At 43.4% G+C, this 6,439-nt stretch overlaps 1 long non-coding RNA gene across 2 annotated transcripts in view; it reads left to right on the top strand.

The window, feature by feature from the left end:
* The first annotated feature begins 4,569 nt into the window (after positions 1-4,569).
* Positions 4,570-6,439, top strand: part of LOC118920300 (uncharacterized) — a 219,772-nt gene continuing 217,902 nt past the window's right edge. For both annotated transcript variants that reach the window (XR_005027856.2, XR_008997949.1), the window contains exon 1: positions 4,570-4,825. This is a non-coding gene — a long non-coding RNA (uncharacterized LOC118920300). The remainder of the gene's footprint in view (positions 4,826-6,439) is intronic.

Below are 6,439 nucleotides of genomic sequence, written 5' to 3'. Positions count from 1 at the left end.
AGAGTTTCACAAACTCAGTGGTTTCCTTTTATCTTTCTTTCTTTCTTTTTTTTGTTGTGTGTGTGTGTGTGTGTGTGATAAATGCTACAACTAGCAATTCTCATAATGGGGAGAAATCTGCTTTCACTCCATTAATGGCATCACTAACCATTTATTGATTTTTACAAGGGAAATTAGACACACAAAAGACATTGCAAATTATTGCTATTAAGTCCCATCAGAGAGTTGATTTACTCAGTCCTATGTGGGTGAGAGTGGGAAATCTGTGAGAGGGGAAATCTGTGTCAGACACAGAGAATGAGAGATCTTGGTGTTTGCAGATGAAGGGTTGCAAGTGACAGCCACAGCAAGTTAAGGCGTGTTCTCAAATCATTAAGTAGCCCCTTCTTTCTTAGGTACCTAGATGAGGTAGCATGATACAGCAGAAAGAGCAAAGATTTAAATCCTTAGTCTTTTGCCAACTAAATGTGTTGTTTTGGGCAAGTTGCTTAACCCCTGTGACCCTTTTTATTCAATTGTACTATTTGCATAACAGTGCCAATCTCACGGGGTTTTCTTGAAGACAGAATGATCACACCCAGCTTAGCACAGAGCCTGGGACACAGGTGAATAGTCAGGTCCTTGGCTTCTTCTCATTCTCTTGGACTCCTCTCCATTTGACGGAAGCTGACTGCTTGCTTTCTCTATCACGGCATAAAAGTTGTGGGGCCCCGGTGTTTTAGTCTCTGATGTCTCTTATATATCCTGGAAAATGTATCCTCTAAAGCCTTGCTTCTGCTATTTAAGGAAGACAGTGAACCATTTGTCATCATTCAGTGCGGCTGCGTCTCCCTTTCAAGAGGCCCTGGGAAATTAAGGACAGATTGACTAATCTTGGTTTAAATGTGGAAAGTAAGACCCCGGGGCAAGATGTTGAGAAGAGACTGAGATATACAAAAGGAGTTTTGATTCTCTTGATGAGAAGTTAGCAGCATTGGGGGAGTCTCCCAGGCTGGGAAAAGGAGAGGGGCAAAATAAGAGGAGAAAGAGGTTCTGGGAAAAGGGCCAGGTGTGCAACAAACTAAGTTCCTCCTGAAATGAGACCACATTGCCTAATATTCAATTTTAAGTGATTTTTTCTGGTGCTATTTAGGAAAAAAAATACAACAAACAGGCTTGGTGAAAATTAGTTTTTGAGAACAGCTTGGAACAGCTCCTGGTGTATATTATTATCATTACTATTATTTGTCTTCTTATTTTATTATCATTATTATCCAGCCTTGTGTTGGACGCGTGGTTTTTTTAGGGAGTGAGAGAACTGAGGGAGGGACAATCACTAAAGTGCGCTGATAAGGACTCCGTGCCAGGATTCTTTCTATTTCAGAATAGGGGATGGTAAATTTTTTGGCCAAGGACTAGATGTTAAATATTTTAGGCTTTGTGTACCAAATACAGTCTCTGTTGCAACTTCTCCACTCTGCCCTGGCAGTGTGAATGTAGCCATAGACAGCAGGTAAACAAATGGACCTGGCTGTGTTCTAATGAAACTTTACTTAATAAAAGAGGCTGCTGAGCCTGACTTTGCCAACGCCTGTTTCAGATGACTCTTTCCAAAGGGAGACATGTCCCTTCCCTTCCATCAGAAACGCTATCCCCAACCTGACCTACTTTTGATTTTTTAAACAATTTCAGCCCAGAAGAAAATAGACTTAAAAAAATAGCTTGATCATACCCATCAAGATGGCTGCTCTCAAAACACACAAACACATCAAAAATGTTCAGTGCTGGTAAGATGTAGACAAATTGTGCCCTGTTGGTAGGAAGGGAAAACGGTACAGCCACTGTGGAAAACAGTATGGCAGTTCCTCAAAACATTAAAAACAGAGTTACCATGTGATCCAGAAGCTCCACTTCTGAGTGTTCAACAGTCTTGAAGAGATACTCGCTTGCCTGTGTTCACTGTAGTACTAGTCACAATAGCCAAAGGTGGAAGCCTCCCAAGGGTCTGATGGGTGAGTGGATAAACAAAACATGATGTGCACATGGAATGCAACATAACTGGTCTTTAAAAAGCAAGAACATTCTGACCCATGATACAACATGGATGGGCCTTGAAGACATGATGCTAAGTGAAATCAGTCAGTCACAAAAGGATAAACACTGCTCGATTCCACTTACATGCGGAACCTAGAGCAGTCAGACTCGCAGGAATAGAAATCTGAATGGTGGTTGCCAGAGGCTGAGGGGAGGTGGGAGTGGGGAGCTCTGTTTAATGGGAGTAAAGTCACTTTTGCAAGATGAAAAAGTTCTGAAGATCGGTTGCACAGCAATGTGAATTATTGAACTGTACCCCTAAAAATGGCTAAGATGGTACATTTTGTGTCTTTTACCACAGGTTCTTTAAAAAGTATATTTGATCATAATAAATATTTTACAGGGAAAAGGAGCTTGATTCAACTCTTTTCACCTCTCCCCAGTTCCTGTGGCTCCCTCTGCTTGCACGGATGTAGGCAGCAGGGAGTGGCACCGACAGGGCACAGGCACTTGGGCTGGGCCCCTGCACTGGAAAAATCAGCCTTTCTGCAGGCAGACAGACAGTCCTTTCAGCCTGATACAATGTGGTGAAGGCTCCCGCTCTCGGGGTCCCCCAGGAGCTCAGCCACGGTGTCATTTTGGGATTTGTCCTGTCTTACAGCCCTGTGCTGCGGCCTCGCAAGGGTCCTCTCCTGCCGAAGTTATTTATATAGGTGGTTGAAAACACTTTGCTTGTACAAACTAGAAACTATTAGATTAGGCCAGTGGAGATAGCCAGAGGCAATCTCCTAACAAAGTGAGTGGGATTCAAAGTAGGCATGGAAAGCAAATATTATTTCACTGGGAGTTGATTAGAGAGAGCTCTGTGGATGAGCGGTAACCGTTTTGTTAACTTAGCTGGGGGAGGCGAGCAGGACCAGGCTGGCACCAGCTGGGTCGGAAAGGGAGCAGCCTGGAATGAAATGGTAATTCAGAGGGTAGGTGGGTGCATCAGGCACCGCTCCACCCATACTCCCCCCTTTCTTTATTTAGAGTACATGATGGAGCTTAGCAGCTGAGAAGACTCAGTTTGCTCTAAAATGTCTCATTTTAATTCAGGCAAACACTCTATAAATCCAATGTATCGGAAAGCAAATATTGAGGCTGAGTGAGAAGGCCCATTAGATGGAGTGCTGAAGTTCTAGGGCCTGAGCTGTGGGAGAGGTGGGCGCAGAACCCTGGGCGGGGAGGCTGAGCTGGAGCGGGAGTGTGGGACGCGGGTGCTGGGGAAAGGGAATCTGAGCAAGCTGGGCTCCGGGAGGAGTTAGGAACGGCAGCAGAGGGCTGTGGAGGAATTGGGGCTTGCAGGTGTAGGTCAGCTAGGAAAAGGCTAGATTCGAAGGAAATTCTTTGAGCTTCCGGTGGAAAAAGAATGGAAAGGAGGCTTCAGGTGGAGATTGACAATGGGTTGTGGGAAGGGAGGGTTTCTGAAGGAATAGACGGGTCTGGAAGGGGACTCAATAATTTGAGAACATCTGGGTATATAGCGACTGTCTTCTCAGAAGCACATTCCAAGAAGAATGAAGGCCAGGCATAGTTGGAGCAGTTTGAATGATGGTTTCTGTTGTCATTTGCATTGTTTTGCAGTAGGGTTGTTGGGTTTTTGTGAAAAGGCCCAAGCTAATGCACGGTTGGCTAAATTTTCTCTAGGACTCTGAGCATCAGAGGCCAGGGAACTGGTTCCTGGGAGCTCCTGGGTGTGCTGTTTCCAGGGATGCCCACAGGAAGGAAGGGAGTCTTTCACACAAGGAGGCGGTGTGCTCTGTGGTTAAGAGCGTGGGTTCTGGGATCAGGAAGACATGGCTTTGAATGCCCTCTGGATCATGGGCTGGCTGTGACCTAGGAGGAGGCACTTACCCTTTTTCAGACTGTTTACTCATTTGTAGAAAGGGGATGGTTATACTTCTGTGGGGATAATTATAATGCTTCCTTTGTGTGGAGATGAAATGGGATAATGCCAGTATGCTTAGCACAATGTTGGCAAAGAGGATGGTTGATTAAACTTTAACTTGTTATTTTTATTTGATATTGTTATGAGAATAATTCCCCAAACCAGCTTCTCCAAAACACCTCCAGGGACTGTCCATATCTGTGAGCAAAAGTCTTAAAGGAGCATGGGGACTGCTCACACCATAACTGGGCTGGAAGTGGCCGCCATGTTTTTCTCCTTTTCTGCAGCAGACCTGGGAATCTTTGCCCCTGGATTTCCCATAGTTGGTTGCTGTTCAATGGTTTCCACAAAGGTTTTGCAGAAAGGGAAGTAGCCAGGTATCACGATCCACCATTGGAGTCTCCCCTGCATAATATTCATGTTACCACTTTTGCTTTTCAGAAAAAGTTAAAGATCCATTAAGGCAATCCTCCAAATCTTCCCTTCCAACTTTGAGATTCTGGAGAGAGGTATTGGAACTGTCTTAGACAATTGGCAGAAGAGAATGAGGAACATGACTGATGAGAATAATAAACACCATTGACTCAGCTCTTTTCAAGTGTCAGGCTCGGAACTAACTTTCTATATGTCTTTCCTCATTTAGTCACTCTCCCAGCCCTTAAGATAGGGACTGTTTTTATCAACAAACTACAGAAAAGGAAACTGAGCCCCACAGAAGGTCATACTTTGCTCAGGATTATACATCTGCTAAGTGGCAGGGCTGGGGCTTGAACAAGCCCAACCGAATCCAAAGCCAGATTTGAAATTGCAGAAGGCCATCCGCAAACTAGACTCCACAGTGGGAGGCAAATGGGGACAAATCCCGAGAGCCTTTATTCCCAGGTAAGATCCTTGGTTACTAGGAAAAGATGATAATTAATCTTCTGGGACAAGGGAAGGACAAATTTAACTCTTGCCCAAAATGAAGTTCTCCTAATTGTTACTGATATACAGAGCTTTGGACTCTTAATCAATGATGTTAGCTGTTTTCAGTGTTAATTTAATTAGTACCAGAGACCCTGCTGGTAGAAATATTGGATAATTAGTGTTTTATGTAATGGCTTATGAAGTACCCTGTAAAAAAATCTCCAATAATCACAGATCCTCAGCTTTTATCAAAGTACAATATTTAAGTGGGTAAATCCTTGCTTGGAGGCTTGTCTGATAAAACATCGGTTGGGGCATCAAAATTCCCATTCCTGTTTCATTGATTTGGCTTCCCAAAAGGGAAGGATGAGTCATATCTGCTTCTGCCTGCAAGATGTTTCCAGGGGTGACCTTGGACACACAGAGATTTTCTCAGAGGTTAACATAACACTGTTCAGTAACAGTGAGGATCAAGGACATAGAGATGCAAGGAAAAGGGAAGAGAGAGAGCCCGGTTTTTCCAAATCTTAAAACTCGGAAGAAATTTTGGGTGGAGGAAGGATTTCAGGTAAAGTCTGATGTGCATACAATCAATCTAACAAAAAGGGGTTCTGGGTAATGCCTCATGTGTTACTTAGACCCCAGTACATGTATCAGAGATAATCTTAAATGGGGTCATCTAAGCCAAATGAATTTCAATTCTCAGAGACAAGAGACTATGGGAGAAAAAAATATTGTATCTGAGTTGGCTGACAAAATATATCCCTCCTTGCCTTGTTTGTTCTAAGAGTTCAGAGAGCCTAAGCCTTGGCTTTTACCATCCTAGAACGTATTATGAGGAATATTCTACCAATAACTTAGCACTCCAATATTCTCTTATGCTGTAGTTCTGGGACTGGCTAATGTTACAGCTCCCGTGTCAGAAAACTAAAGTCTTAGAGACTAGAATTTCAGATTCAAGATTTTCAACTTTATGGTCCACTGGCATCTAAAATCCAAGGTGTTCCAAACTGAACTCTGTTCTAAAGGTGCATTTCTCCCTAAATTCTCTCATCGAGTTAGTGGTCACCCTATCAATCCTATAGCAGAGCTGGAAATTAATGGCTTATTTTTTGTGCTGCTTCTCCTCTTTACTCACCACTCATACAGTTTTAGCAGTAAAGTCTGCAAGGTTTGTTTCTTAGTTACTGTTTTTAAAATCTGTAGTCTTCTTGTTTATCAATAATATCACTGATTCATTTAGAGTCTTCACCAGCTCCTGTGTGGACTAACAAATGTTTTCAGAGCCAGATGGGACACCATTCTTGCCTCCCCATTCCGCCTCTGGCCTCTTCACACTTGCTGGGGTCAGCCATCTGAAACATGAACATGACCTTGTCATCACCATTTCACTTCTGTAATGAGTCTTTCTGACCCACCTGATGAAGTCTAAACACTCTGGCACGGCATCAATGACCCTTCATGACCTGCTCCATGCTTAAACCTCTGACCTTGTCTCTAACAGCTTCCCTCCTCAAATGTACGCCCCACTTCCATGTTATTAATTGACTATACATGTCATCCTAATTTTTCTCACTGTGCTTTTTCTCT

This window comes from Manis pentadactyla, chromosome 5, assembly GCF_030020395.1.
Source record: "Manis pentadactyla isolate mManPen7 chromosome 5, mManPen7.hap1, whole genome shotgun sequence".
NCBI lineage: Eukaryota > Metazoa > Chordata > Mammalia > Pholidota > Manidae > Manis > Manis pentadactyla.
Note: the sequence above shows the minus strand (reverse complement) of the source record. Positions and strands in the feature narration are given on the sequence as shown.